This window comes from Tursiops truncatus, chromosome 14 (assembly GCF_011762595.2).
Source record: "Tursiops truncatus isolate mTurTru1 chromosome 14, mTurTru1.mat.Y, whole genome shotgun sequence".
Taxonomy (NCBI): Eukaryota; Metazoa; Chordata; class Mammalia; order Artiodactyla; family Delphinidae; genus Tursiops; species Tursiops truncatus.
In genome coordinates, this window is record NC_047047.1 from 1,115,092 (window position 1) to 1,130,833 (window position 15,742).

At 40.1% G+C, this 15,742-nt stretch overlaps 1 long non-coding RNA gene across 4 annotated transcripts in view; it reads left to right on the plus strand.

Annotated features, from left to right (window-relative positions):
* Nucleotides 1-14,130, plus strand: part of LOC109549324 (uncharacterized) — a 401,131-nt gene extending 387,001 nt beyond the window's left edge. For 2 of the 4 annotated variants that reach the window (XR_012325562.1, XR_012325563.1), the window contains 2 exons: nt 7,811-7,894; nt 12,076-14,128. This is a non-coding gene — a long non-coding RNA (uncharacterized lncRNA). Of the gene's footprint in view, nt 1-7,810; nt 7,895-12,075 lie in introns of all 4 variants that reach the window. The other 2 variants (XR_012325564.1, XR_012325565.1) reach the window with 2 other exon arrangements.
* Nucleotides 14,131-15,742: the final 1,612 nt, after the last annotated feature.

Consider the following 15,742-nt stretch of genomic DNA (forward strand, 5'->3'; position numbering starts at 1 on the left):
AGTCCAGCTGGACTGACTGAACCAGCCTGAACATCAAGGCAGAGGGTCCAGCCAACACCAAGAACGTCAGAGGAGAGAGGGAACGAGGAAGGGTGTTTAAACTCATCATGAGGGACACACACAGTTCTGAAACCTGATTTTCCCTTTGGTGTCCCCTTTACAAAAGATATTAAACTCCTTATTTTTAAGTCAACTGAAGTAAGGGGTTTCTATTATTGGCTGCCAAAATCATCCTTCTTGATACCATAAGTCATGAAATTCTCTGAGTCTTAATTTCCTCATTTATTAAACATCAAGAATAATATTTCCGTGTCTTCCAGGAAATCTGTACAAAATACTATGAATTGAAAGGCTTTCTACAACTAGGGGGCAATACCTTGGCACATACGTTATTTATATCCAGTGGCGTGCCAAAGGCAGCTGTACCAGCTCACGCAAGCCAATTTTCAAATTTTTAGGAATTTTGAAAGCTAGTTGACATCACATAGTTTAAATTCAGCTGTGATGGGCTATTTCTACTACAGGCAAATGCTACATATTAAGGCTCTTCTTTGTTTTATTTTTCTTTACTGCGGAGAGCCAGTTGTTAAAAATGTACCAATATGCCATTATTTATTTCTGTCTTGGAAACTAAAGGGCGACAATCTGGGATGTCTTGAGTATCCCAAAGAGAGTGAGAACTTCTAGTTTTAAACCATGCTTAGTTAAAGCGTAGTCCATTTCCTTTAGCATCTGTCCTCTGTTCAGAAGTCCCCTTTCTTTCTATTTTTCCCAGACCCTGTCTCCTAGATATCATGCCAGCCATTCATGCCTTAGCCCAAAAGGAAATAAAGGGGAATATTAACAATAATGACTATAGATAGTTCCCATCTTCATCTTCATTCATCCACCAAATATACACTGAGGTCCTCCTACAGAGGGCCCTGTAACAATGGGCTGAACATCTGGTGTAAGATAGAAAGTGTATGACACCTGTCCTCAAGGAACTCGCATTCCTACAGCAGAAGACACGTAATGCAGAAGTTTGCTTTAGGAACACAGATATTTCAGAAACCCAGCCAGAAATGGTCTGGAAGGCTTCCTGGAGGAAGAAGGGTTTAGTAGGTTAAGAATAAAGGAAAAGGGGAGAGAAAGCAAGCCATCTTCCATTCAAGAAATTCTAATTTATCAGCTGTCTAGTGACCTGGACACATATAACAGATGGTTGAGATAAGAGAAAACCAACAACAGGACAGGAGTGGCAAATAGAACCAAATTTCTCATACAGTATAATAAGCAGTGAAAATTATCTATGGGATTTATTACCTAGGGTGTCACCATTGATCTCAGAGCAGTTTGAGGGAAATCATGGGCATGAGAGTCTCATAGTCATGATGGATGGTCATGAATTAGACAGGGAGCTGCAGTCTGTGCATATCTATATATATATACACATATATACATGTGTGTATATATATATATATATATATATATATATATATATATAAAATCACAAACCGTACATATGTGTATGTGTATGTGAAAGAGAGAGACAGAGAGAGAGAGAGATGGACCCAGGAGATAAAGTGATGGAAGTAAGAGAAAATACTTCATAGGATAAGAAAAGGAAGTTTGAGCAGGCAGCAGGGATGTGAAAGGCTCAATCTTAAACAGAGAGAAGGATATCTTTTTCTCCAGGATGCAAAAGGAAATGGTAAATGTTTGCGTTGACATGGATATATTTGTGAATTAGGTGGGTAAGGTGTTGGGGAAACCAGAGATAAAATCACCTAGGAAAACATGTAAATCCTAGAGAACTAACATAAAACTGAATCAAATGCATAAAATGCGTCATTCACCTCACAGGCAAGGGGGCAAGCCTCTTTTTCTTCTTCTTTCCCTGTTTTATAGGATTGATTTTGTGTTTTGTTTTTATTTCATCCCTATCCCCTGACACACACATCCATTCACCCATATTCACTCTTTTGAAAACATACACACTCTATTTCTATCCTAGTGATTATCATGAAAATTTTTATCATCAAAATCTCATAGTTATTTCAAGTCTAAGCAGTATCTCCAACCTGCTCTAGAACAGTTAGATGTATTTTAGGACGTTTTAACTTTGGTCAAACCCTTTTCCCCTTACATTTATTGTTGACCAGTATTTTAGTTCTCTCTTGTTTATTTTTATTTTTTTAATTAATTTTTATTGGAGTACAGTTGCTTTACAATGTTGTGTTAGTTTCTGCTGTACAGCAAAGTGAATCAGCTCTATGTATACATATATCCCCTCTCTTTTGGATTTCCTTCCCATTTAGGTCACCATAGAGGACATGTTTATTTTTTAAAATAAATTTCACTGAGGTATAATTTACATACAGTTTAAGTGCACAGTTTGAGTCTTGACAATTATGCACAGCCATGTAACCACCAGCCCATCAAGATACAGAGAATCCCCATAAGCCTCTACCTTTGAGCCCCTCCCCAGGCAAACTCCACCCCATCCTTGGCCCCAGGTGACCACCGATCTGCTTTTTCTGAAACTTCACGTTAGATTTCCTTCTTAGACTTTATATAAATGGAACTCATTCTTCATACAGTACATACACATTTTTGTTTGACTTCTTTTATACACCATAATCACTGTAATGTTTTTGAGGGTGATCCACGTTTCTGCTTATAACAATAGCTTTTCCTGTTCGTTGCTAAGCAGAATTCAGTAGTATGGACGCACAGTAATTCGCTCATCCAGGCACCTGTTGATGGATATTTGGATATTGGATGTTGTTTCTAGTTTGGGGCTATTATGAATCAAGCTGCTATGAACTTTCATGTAAAAGTCTCTGCATGGACACATGTTCTCATTTCTTTTCAGTAAAAACTCATAACCTGCTGGGTCCTATTGCCAGTCTATGGTTAACTTAAAAGAGATTGCCAAACTGATCGCAAGATGATTGTACCTTTCATGCCCCCCCACCAACACACGAGCGCTCCCGTTTCTCTGTATCTATGCTCACACTTGGAATTTTAATTTTTAATTTTAGCCATTCTGCTGAATTATAGTGGTATCACATTTGGGTTTCTATTTGTGTTTTCCTAATGCTACTGAGCATATATTAACAAGTCCATTTGGCATTCAAATATCTTTGAATGTTCAAATCTTTTGCCTAATTTTTTATGGAGTTGCTTGTCTTCTTATTATTGAGTTGTGAGAGCTCTTTATGTATCCCTGATACAAGTCCTTTCTGAGATGATATATATTGCAAACATTTTCTCTCAGTCTCTGGCTTGACTTTTACTTTTTTAAATATAGTGTCTTTCAAAGAATAAATGTTTTAATTTTGATAAGGCTTATGTTATTGTTTTTCTTTTATCATTCATGACTTTTAAGTGTTGTCTATGAAATCTTTACATACCACAAAGTTACAAAGATTTGTTGTATTATTTCCACTATTGCAGTTTAACTTTTATGTGTAGGCGTATGATCCTTTTTAGTTAATTTTGGCATATGGCATGAGGTAAGGGTCAAGGCACACTTATTTATTGTCTGCACAGACGTCCAGTTGTTCCAGGACCACCTGTTGAACAGATGACCTTTCTCCACTGACTCATAGCACATAGCGAGGACCAAATGAGCTAACACATGTGAAGTGCTTAGACAATTGCCTGGTACATAGTAATTGCACAATAAACATTTACTACGGTCTTTGGTGTCTACATTCCGTCTTGTAAATTCGACGTTTTGTTTGTCCAGCGTTGCACACTGTTCTCCTGAAATACTTTCTTTACAAAGTCCTTTAGAGAAAGTCTTTTGATGATCTGTTTTCATTAGTCTAAAAATGTCTGTATTTCACCATTCTTGCAAGACTTACTGTGAATAGAATTTGAGGTTGACGGCTGCTTTCTCTCAGCACAATTGAAGATACCATCTCTCCATCATCTCAAGCATCTTCCAATATCTGACGAGAAGAGCAGCAAAGCCTTTCCTTTGTGGTGATCTGTCTTCTCTCCCTTGTTCTTTTATTCTCTCTCTGTCTTCCTTGTGTGGATTTATTTTTATCTGGAGTGATTAGACTTTCTGGGTCTGAAGATTAGGGTTTTTTTTCCTGCTTTTATCTTTTAAGTGCTTCCTCTCCGTTACTCTTTCCATTTTCTTTATCTAGATTCCATTTAGACGTATATCAAACCTACACACTTTATTTTCCATTTCTCTCTCATACTTTCTCTCTCTGCCTCTCTAACCTGCTTTATGGGGAAGTGCTTCACATCTAACTTTCAGTTTACTACTTCTTTTATCATCTATGTCTGATTTTAGGTGCACTCATCCATTGGGGATTTTATTCCGATGGAAATGTTCTGTTTCCAGAAGTTGTATTTGAATCTTTACCAAGTTGCCTTGGTTATTTGGGAGAATAAATTGTGCCTTTCTTATATATACTATTTTCTCTTTTATAGCTTCAAACACTTAATCCTACTTCTTTTATTTAGTATCACAGTGTTCCGAAGGCTGAATCTCTTAGCTAGTGAAGATCTGACTCCACGACTGTTTATTTCTTTTCTCACTCATGGTGGTTTGTTTCCTTGTGTGTGCACAAGTGTGTGTGTGTGTGTGTGTGTGTGTGTGTGTGAGAGAGAGAGAGAGAGAGAGAGAGAGATTTGATTAATTATTGATTAATAATTAATTTGATTAATATGAGTTCATCATATTCTGCCCACTATCTGTGAAGTGTCCTCTTGAGTTGGGCATGCAAATCTACTGAGGTTTTGCACCCTTCCAACCCAGGAACATGCTGTGATTAGAAGGCACGTCAGCTCAAAATTTAAAACCACATAAAGTAGTTGTGGTTATAAATGGATTCTCAGGTAGATTTTTCTCGCCAGAGCCAACCCAGATGGATCAATGCCATTTGAATCTCCCCACATTGGCAAGAAGATTTCTTTCTCGTCTATTTTTTCACAGAAGGTGTAGCTTATCAAAGTTCCTGGCTCTTTGGGTGAAGTTTCCTTTCTAAACCCCCATTTTTCTGTGTGTCATATTCCTGTCTCCTCTGACGTACGTGGACCTTAAAGCCCAGTCCCTTGGAACACAGAGATCCTCACACATTTGAGGGTAGCAGAAGCTTCAGTGTCATTTTGTGGCTTTTTTGTAGCAAAACAAATGTTCTCAATTTCCAAACTTGCTCTGCCCTTATTGCTCCAATCCAGTAAGTTGAGTAAAGCCTCCAGTGTACTGAGCCCAAGTACTAAAAATTATAACTGACTCACATCTAAGTGATAACAGCTAGTAGCTAGCCAACCTTTCCGGAAGCATTTGAATCGTAGACTAATAGTGTCTTAGCTTGAACCAAAAAAAAAGGTCTCTAATGAAGACTTTTCTATAGATACGTTTGAGGGGAAGGAGATTTCTGGAACCCACACATTTTACCAGCTAATCCTTGTTGTGCAAGGAATGTTCCACGGGAGCCGTCACGTTTCTTTCTCACACGTGCTGTGGCGGAGATCATGGCGCCTCTCCTTCAAATGTTAGTTTCTTCACTAATCTGTTCAATCAGTAAATATTTATCAGTGCCAGCTCTGGGCCAGGCACTGAGCTGGAATAATGATGAGAAAAGTAGTGCTTGGTCCTTGAAGACTGTGGCCTCGTCAAGAAACAAAGAACCTGATAATCACATAGATACGAAAAAATGTCAAAGGACCCCTGAGAGATGCTTTGAAGTAGACGAACCTGTGCTAGGAGAGCCGTGATGACAGATCCCAGGGTCAAAACCAGCTCCTTGGGAAGTGATGCCAGTGGCAACATGGAAAGAGTGAGGTCGTCTGGTGAGCGCGTAAAGAGGTGAGGGTGGCTGATGTGAAGGGAAAAGAAAGAGTGATGGAAACGACGCAGCCAAGGCAGCTGGGTCACGAGGGGAAGACGTTCCTCTATTTTCAGTCTCTTAATCAGGAGACAAGCATCGGGCTCTACACTAGAGGAAAGGGCGAAGGGAAAAAAACGTCATGGTTAATGTCACCAGGACTTTCTTGCCCGTGAAAATAATTTAGTTGCCTTAGTCATGTCTTAGCCATGGCTGTACCATGACACCCCGTCTTCCTCTCTTTTAAAATATTTAAAGAGGGGTTTCCCTGGTGGCGCAGTGGTTGGGAGTCCGTCTGCCGATGCAGGGGACGCGGGTTTGTGCCCTGGTCCGGGAAGATCCCACATGCCGCGGAGCGGCTGGGCCCGTGAGCCATGGCCGCTGAGCCTGCGCGTCCGGAGCCTGTGCTCCGCAATGGGAGAGGCCACAACAGTGAGAGGCCGCGTACTGCAAAAAAAAAAAAAAAAAAAAAAATTAAAAGATATTGTGAACCTAAAATTAAAGGAATCTGATCAGTCAGTCAAAATCCTTTCATATTTTCTCACATGCAAATTCTGCAAAAGCAGCCAACTGAGACTTTGCAGAGAAAAGCTACTTGGATCCATTTCATTCCTCAATGTGCAGTCAAAGGGTCTGTCTCTCATTCAGCATCACTCCTGGGCTAAACGGCTGACGAAACAGTTAATCAACTAGTCTACTGAAAAGAAAGTAACATTTAAGGATAAAGGAGCACCGATTCTACAATAATCGTGCATGTATCCATTCATTTAGTTAGTGAAACTTGTTCAGCAACTACTATGTGTCGGGCTCTATTCTCTATTCTAAAAAGGAAAGTTAAATAACTTCCAATAGTTTTATTTTTATTAGCCAATTTGTCAAGGTCTGCCAGAGCTGTCATCCCTCCAATAACAGCTTGTACCAAATTCCTTTCACCCCCGTTTAGTGAAACAGCAAACTAATGGACACCAAGAATACAGAAGCCAAAGCAGAGATGACTGCTCACGTCGAATTGCGTTATTCCGAGACAGAGCAGGGACATTTCAGGCCAGCACAGAGGTAATTAGTGGCTGGTCATGGACACCCGAGTACTGTATCAATCTGAGTTCTGTGCTTGTCTCACTTTTGGAAATGGCTCAGAAACAACCTGCATGCCTGTCAATGCTCTGTGAGCAGAATTTTGTACAGGGGAAGGGGAGAGAGTAAACGTCACGAAAGTGGTCACTTCCTGGTCCACAAATTTCAATAAGTTTCCTCCAGATGGACTCCAGCCTCCCCTTATTTCTGTACAAGAAATTAGCTGAAATTACTATATGGGCTGACAGTTCAGCTTAAAGTCAAAAGGAAGAGATCCCAGGAACAAACACTGGCTTAAAAACCAGAAAGAAACGGTTATGCCTCTACATGCCTGCTGCATTTTTCTGTTTTCTGTACCCAACCAAGACAAAGAAAGCGTGTGCATTACAGCATATTTGGATTTACCCACTTATTTTTCAGCTGTAAGTTGCCTAAATTCCAACATCTTCAATCCTGGCTAATTGATTGGGGCTGAATGGGCTTAGCTTTTATAAGGAGAAGTCATTTCTGTCCATGACAATCTTATGTTATCTTACAGTTAAATCTATCTACTATTATTTTTCCCCTTGGCAATAAAGAGAAATCATGAACACATCATTTCTTTTTTTTTTTTTTTTTTTTGCGGTACGCGGGCCTCTCACTGCTGTGGCCTCTCCCGTTGCGGAGCACAGGCTCCGGACGCGCAGGCTCAGCAGGCATGGCTCACGGGCCCAGCCGCTCCGCGGCATGTGGGGTCTTCCCGGACCGGGGCTCGAACCCACGTCCCCTGCATCGGCAGGCGGATTCTCAACCACTGCGCCACCAGGGAAGCCCAAACGCATCGTTTCTAATTGTCCTCAGGAAACGTGCATCTGACTGTTCCCTGGAAACATTTAAACAGAGAATGTTCTCATCTGCAGTGAATCGTTTCTGTGGAGTCATCCGTGGATGCAGGGGAAGGGCTTGGATGACCCCTTAAATCCCATCCAGCAGCAACCTTCCTGGTAAGTCTAATGGAAGCATCTTTCCTCTAAGCTGCTTTGTGAGAAAAGCAATAAGCCGTGACTCCTATGGTGATTCCAGAAGTGGAGCTGCTGCCCGCAGAGCACTGTTTCCTGTCTCTCTAGGGGTGTAGCCTCTCGCCTTTGCAGGAATTTGCAGTAATGCAGATAACTGCAAAGAGGCAAATGCTTACCAGGATTTTCCCTGCCACAAATCCCTGGACCTTGGCAAGATTATTTTCCTCCCACAGTGGTGAAATAGAGTATTAAAGGCATATCTCAAAATGAAAAATGCGATAACAGTCCCTTCTTAGCCGGCTGTCTAGAGAAACCATTCATTCTGGGTTCATTACTGAGCTTTTCTTTTTCTTTTAATTGAAGGCAGATAAAATTAGAGATGCATGAACCCATGGCAGAGAATGTCTCTTTCTGTGAAAAATGGGAGATCTAAAACTAATATCACACAGAAAGCACTTTCAGATCACAGATAACATCTCTTACCAATTTGTATCTCCGTAAGCTAAAAGAATGGCAGATATAATCACTTATAAATGATATTAACCAGTGGACAGAAATGTTATTAAAGAAAGACAAAGAAAAGAGGTTGGGAGAGATGGAGACACTTTTCGCTCTGTAGTTCGTATCTGACAAGAGTCTCTAATATAACGCTTGTGGGAGCAGAAAAGCAGAGCTGTTCAAGTGCCCTCCCCAGGGTAGGGCCCTGCTGAAGTTGCCTGCAGGGTGGCTCTCCCCATGGGCTAAGCAGCTGGTGTGAGTGGGTGCATGTGTGGATGAGAGAGTTGAGGCAAGTCACTTAGGATTCGTTTTAGGACTTTCAAAATATGGACCAGGCTTTGGGTTGTGTGTGTTTTGTTGGGTTTTTTTATTTTTTAAAGCCTTTAAAAGCCCAACAGAAGGTATTGCCAAGGGCCCTCTGCTCTTAACACCGGATAGGAGCAAGTTTACAAAGTAGCAAAAAACCAGAGCTGTGCTGGAGGTGACGGGGCTGGACCACCTCCCAAGGTGGCGACATGTCGACGTAGTCATTTGAAGTGTCCAGTCCTTGAGACGTGTAAACTCGCAGAGAAGCAGATTTTGGTAGGAGTTGTGGAGGAGTTAAAAAGCCAAAAGCTCAGTTTGGGGAGTTAATTTAGAGACGTCTATTAGCTACACAAGTGGAGTGGGCGTGGCTGGAAACAGGAGCTCTGGGGAGAGGGCGAGGCTGGGGATACAAATCTAGGAGTTGCTGGTGTGTAAAACGCACATAAAGGTGTGACCCTGAATGAAATCGTCTTAGGAAGGAGAGAGACTACTTAAGGGAGACGGGAGGTGGGGACATTTATCTCTGACATGAGGAGGAACTGGGGAAGGGGACCAAGAAGAGGCGTCAGCCTAGGGAGGGAAAGAACTAGGAGAGATGAGAGTCAAGACAAAAGGGTCTCAAGAAGCAAAGAGCGATCAGCTGTGCCATGTGCCGCTGAAGATGAGTGAAGGCGACCCTTGGCTTGGGAAAGGCAGGGCTGGCTAGTGGTCTTGCTGAGAAGGGTTTTTTCGCTGACACGCTGGGGACAATACCTGAAAGAACTGGAAGCGGAAGACAATAAAAGAAGAAAGATGGAGACGGTCGAGCACACGTGAACATTTCAAGGGGGGACCCAAGCAGGCAACCAGATGGACACACTGAGTTGGCCACAGATGAACTATTCTTGTAGAAAATTGGCCCATTGGTGATTCAGAGGTCCGTTTGATTTGAAGACGCAAATACTGTCCAAGAAGAAACGGGTGGAGAAGTTCTCAAAAGAATTATTCAGTATTATTGCATCTGAAACACAGCCATGGTGAAACCAGCCACAGACAATAGGGTCGAGTAGAGGGACTCAGACACCAGGATGTAATATTCAGATGCAGATAGACACTCAGCTGAAATGATACTAAAAATGAGTGAAAGCAGAGAAGTTAAGCAAGATGGCCAGGGGCAAAGTGAACTTGTCCTGAAAGAAATTTCAGTGGGGCTGAGCTCTAAAAATCAGGGCCAGATTTGTACTTCCAGTTCCATCAGTGTTAAGGAAACATGAATCAAAAAGTTAAAACTTGGTGTGATACTCCCTCTAAAAGGATAAGCCTATGTGGGGCTACAGAAAGCAGATGGCTATCCGATGAGGTTGAAGGTCGTAGGGCAAGATCCTGCCAACAAGATTTCCAGGGCACAGATCATAAACGTGAGCTTCGACTCGTTTATTTTTCTGGACCTTGAAGCACTTGCTGGAAGGGTTAATACCTTAACCTCTTACCAGGTAAAATCTGAGTGCTGGTTGGTCTTACTCTGGTGGGAACTTTTTGTAGCTGATACTAATTCCCTGGGAAGAGGTTAATCTGGAAGGAAAGAGAACAGAACCGGAGTCAGCCAGGTCTCAGCGTTGCTGAAGGCGGGTCCGTCCTCCAGCGGCTGCCCCCTCCTCCAGTGGCTGCCCCCTCCTCAAGGTTTGGATGTTTGGATGTAACGGGAAAGCAATGAAGCAGGTAGTCACCAGGGAAGCGGAGTCAGAGCACAACAAAGTCACCAGGGATTTCAGTGAAAAAGTACAGGAGAAGGAAATGTTGTTTGTTGTGTTGTGAGACTCACAGCCTTGCGTCTGGATATTCCCATGCTTTGAAACGAAGCTGGCAGGAAATAGTTAACCTTGCCTATCACTGAATTAGATGACTAGGGAATCTTCACAAAGAAGAAATAGAAGAATAATGTTGTTCATCCTTTTTTGTTTGTTTTGCTTTTTAAATTGTGATGGAATTTTATTTGAGACTTAGGAAGAAACCTTGAACCAGAAAGAGCTAGCATGCAGCAGGTATAACGCCTTTCAGAGAAAATCTAATATCCCATACCTCATAATAAACAAATACATCTTGCTTCTAAAGGGAAAAAAAAAACCCTGAATTGTTTATTTTGTCTATGGGGATGTTCTATCCATAGACCCTTTTTTCTTTGAGCATCTGTGTTTCCCATCACCTTCAACACCCACCTTGATTTTTCTTTTTGGCTTCAATGATTCTTCCTGGTTTTCCGTTACTATATCCAACTTTCACTTACTTTTCTGCATTCTGGTTTCACCCTAAACCTCTGATGCTACAACACCTCGTTACACTAACTGTAAGTTATGCTCCCTGCTCACAGCAGGAGCTGCAAATAACACTTCTATCTTGTTTATACTTATTTTGATCTATGAGGCAGGCAGTTTCATTACTTTGGATTGTATAGAGTGTCTATTAAATGCCTACAGTACTTAGATTCCTCTACTCTACCTTGATGAAAGCGCACTTTGGGGGTAATTCCTACCCATATGTTTCTTTCATTTTATGGGACTCTTTCTTCATATAGGAAAGATTAAATTTACATCAAAATGTGGGAGAAGCAAATCCTTTAAGAACAGCAAAAAACAAAGGCAAGACAGTATGTCTGGATCTTAGAAGAGTCAACTATTCCTATATTTTAATTTCACGTTTTGTTTTTTACCTAATATTTTGAAGGTAAAATGTACCCTCTAGCTTGGCACTCTAGTTTCCTTTACATTTTATGGTAATTTCTTCTGCTTCCACATTGCTTTCCACATTTTTCCTGATTTCTTCATCTTCTAAAAGGATGCATTTTACAGTTTTGTTATTTTAAAGGTTTCTCTGTGTTTGATAAGTTTTCTTTCAAGGTTATCATCTGTCTCTTCCATCTCGCTGGTTTCCTGTCTCTCTCTCAACACACATATTCTTGCAGGAGCTTTAGAGCCATAGTTGTACATTCTGTCTGGGCTTATTACTTGGACACCCAACAGGCTCGACGTAGCACGTCCGAATCATATCATCGTTTGACTCCCAATCTAGTCACTCACACTGATTTCCTTATATCTGTCAGCGGCCACACAGGGAGTATAGCTGGGCCAGTGCCGCCACCAATGAGATACACACCAATGAGATACACACACTGAAAGCAGCGTTTGCCTCTGGGGCAACGCAGGCTTCAGAAGTAGGAGCTCTTGGTCTGGGGGACGGTCTTAGGTAACGTCATGCCATGGGAGGGACGGGGAGACTCCCAACCTAGAACATAAACTCTAGGTGAATTCCAACTTAATTCCCATCCTACTGGTCTCCTGAAATCACCAAATGTGCCATTCTTCATGTGAATCTTCATTTCTTTCCAGGAATCCTTGCTGTAAATGAGAAAACAGATGACACCTAGGACTTTATCCACCTTAGACTGTTATCTACAGACATTTACACACAGGGATCAAAGCCTAAGAGAAAGACGTCAGAGAGAAAAAAACCTACAAAAACAAAATTAATAGAGTGGGAAAGAAAAACCTTGAAATAAGTAGTCCTCGTCAAAAAGTGAGATACAATCCATTAAAGAAGAATCTAAGGAGGGGGAAGAGCGGGGGGTAAGGGAAGAAGAGAAGGAAAAGAAGAAATCGATGGAACAGAAGTAGTGAATAGGGAGGAAAGAAATCTCTCAAGGGTTTTTGGAGCTCTAAAAGATTGCTGTGGAAACAAAAGACTAAAGATTTAGCGAGTGGATTATAAAGGGTCTTGGTGAGAAAATAATTTGTAAGGAGGAAACGTGTGTGAAGGAAATAAAAGGTGGGTATTGAAAAAAACATTGAAATATGGACGATAAATTTGTAAGTTCTAAATCCACCTCTAGGAGTTCTAAAAGCCGGGTAAAAAGGTATGTAAATGACGACAGCATCACAGAAACTTATAGAAACGTAAAATGAAACTTAAAAGTGCAGAGGAACGAAAGGGCCCACAGGGTGCAGAGCAGACTAACTCAATTCGCATCCTTTGTAGAGTCGAACTATATGGCAGGTAGTAGGATTATAAAACGTAAAACAGTTGCTAAGAAATTATTGCTGAGTACTTAGAGGCCTAATGTAAAAATAATTGTCATCTGGAACTAAAATTCCACTGGATTTTAAGAAAACACAGGAGGTGGCTAAGTTGGAAGGAAAAATAAAAGCATGTCAAAAATGAGTCTTTCAGTGTGAGTGTGGAGAGACACAAAGGAATATGTAACCAAAACATATTTTGTATAAAGCTTCTGAAAATAATAAACAAAAGAAAGACAACTCAGTAGAAAACAACCAGGCAAATGGTATAAAATCACAATTCACAAAAGTCCAAGGGCCAACGAACAAGTAATAAAAGAAACAAAAATCATATTAAAAGTGACGAAATAGTACTTTTTGTCCTCCAGATTTCAAAACTTACAAATTATACCGCTTAATGTGTATTAAGTGCTTACTGCGTACATGGTCCTGGAGTGAATGCTCCAAAGACATGACCTCACGCAGTGCCCATGCTAAGCCTGTGTTATTTATATTAACATCCCATCTGTGTGGATAGGAACATGGCAACTAAGACTGTGGAGATTTTCCACTCCTCCAGAAATCCTGTCACATCATCTGCACAGCTGAAGCTCTTGGAAAACAACTCAGAACGTGTTACAGCCACTTCCTCACCTCCTTTTTCTTCACTCATCAATTTACAGCAGTCTTTTCTCTACCTCCAGTGAAATTTTTATTTCCAAGCAAACCACTATTTTATTGATCTGATTCCTACGTTTCAGTCTCATCTTTATTGGCATCTCCAGATGTCTGACATTGTGTTTTTCTTGAAGGACCTTCCTCCCCGACTCTGTCCCAATGTTTGCACGTTTCTCTTGACCCTCTCTGCTCAAGCCCTCACCCCCACTTTCTCTCTTTGCCTTGTCCCCTACCTCCCAAGCTCCATGGTGCTCTCCAAGTATTAGTTTTAAACAACTTTCCTTAAAATATACAGACTCTTTCAGACAAACATATTATTACATCTAGATATAAAATGAATATGCACAGAAAACAATTACATTTCTTAAGATAAAAAAATCAGTATGGCAGCTATGACCTTAGCCCACAAAATCAGACTGTTTCGTATTACACTTGTTCATGTTCAAAAATTATACTCTTAACTATGGTGGTTGTTTTGGTATAAATGGGGCTAGAAAAAGAATACAGCACAGTAACTTCCTGACTTGCACCAGATAATAATCTAGTAAATACTCCAAGAGAAAGAAACTAAAAACCAGAAACAAGATTTTATCATTAAAATCATGAAACACTCAGTTTATCTCCATTTTTTTCAAAACTGGTCATGGAATTGAATCACAGTCTTTTTAAAGGAACGCCTCACTGGACCACCTACTACTATATAGTGCATCAAAAGTTCAGGAATAACGGAAGTAAAAACAATAAATCACCAAATAATAGTTAATAAAAGTTTACTGTGCACACACCAAAGAGACGGTGTGCATCCTGGGAGCATGCCAACCAAAACAAGGAAAGAAGCTCTGGGGTATATTGTGATAAAACAGCTTATATAGTGAAAAGCAGTGACTGCTTATTCCTCACAGTGATTGATTATAATATTAGAATTTTCTTAAATGATAGGAAATCAGTGTTATCTCATATCAACCTTGGGGAACACAAGTTTTCCTCATGACTTACAGAGGCATAAACAAGATATGACCCAGGTCAAGGTAGTCTTGCAAAGTAAGCTAAATGAAGCTTTGTTGGTATGACTAAAATGGTACTGTACGCTCAGGGAATTTTCAAGGCTGGTCGTCATTTGTTTTTTATTTTGACACCTGCAGTCAAGCATCCTTGAATGCTCTCTGTATAGGTAGCAAGCTTCAGAGACTTTAGAATCTTGTCATAAAGTGTTGACTTGCTTAGATCCATATAATTGAGATAAATAATATCTCAAAACAAACACAGCAAAGGGCAATCATTGTTTCTGTCATTGATCGAACCCCAGGTTAACGGTTGAAAAAAGTTCCGGAGGTGCCTATGATAAATAATTTTTTACCGTCAAACTGCAGATTCTATAACTCTATGTAGTGTTTTTAAATCCCCAGTATTAAGTATGAGGAGTCAAGAAAGAGAAATTAAAATTCCCAGAAATTCTTAACATTAAAAGTTACTCTTCATTTTTTGTAACTCTTTATTTTTGTATTTTAACATAACAAGTGACCGTGATGCTAAGCAGGACATCGTATTTCTGTGGCAGAATTTCACTAAACCTTTTAGAGGTTTTCTTTAAAAAAATTATAACTCTATATAGTATAATAAAAGCATGGCTTATTAACCAATATATTTTGATGTATTTAAAAGTAATAAAAACAGACATATTCAAAATATTCAAATAATAAAAATATTTGGAAATATAGAAATGATCTCTAATTGACAGAGACATTGTTTGGCAATAAAAGCGGTAATAGCAGGGAATATTGATACTAAAGGCAATTTTGTAAAAACTGAAAGATAATACTACAAATATTTAATATTAGAAGATTTTATTACCTTAAGTACAAAGGATTAATTGCCCTATCCTATAATGTTGATCTTTGTTTCATGACAAATATCCCAGATATAGAAAATGTCCCATTTTGTGTTGAAGTTGGTCTCATTGTTAAATGCGTCCCAGAGCATCTTCACATTGACCTTTGCTGTCTTGCTCTAATACTGGGTTTTTGGTTGACATCACTATCGCTTTTTAATTCAGATTTCAGATCAGTTTCTAACTCCATGTCACAATATTTCATAACATTATTATTTTTTTTAAAATCTCTTCTGTTCAGTTATTTACAGAGAACTGTAGCCTATAGCTAGCAAGGTTAATAGCACTCCACGGAATCTCCTAATGAAGTCGCCAAATTAAGGACTCTTTTTCTTGCTTCCAAAGCTTGCTCTTCGTTGGAACACTGCTCACAGGAGTCATACAAATGCATTAATATCTTTTATTTGCAAGAATGCTTCACCACTAGCATCACACAGA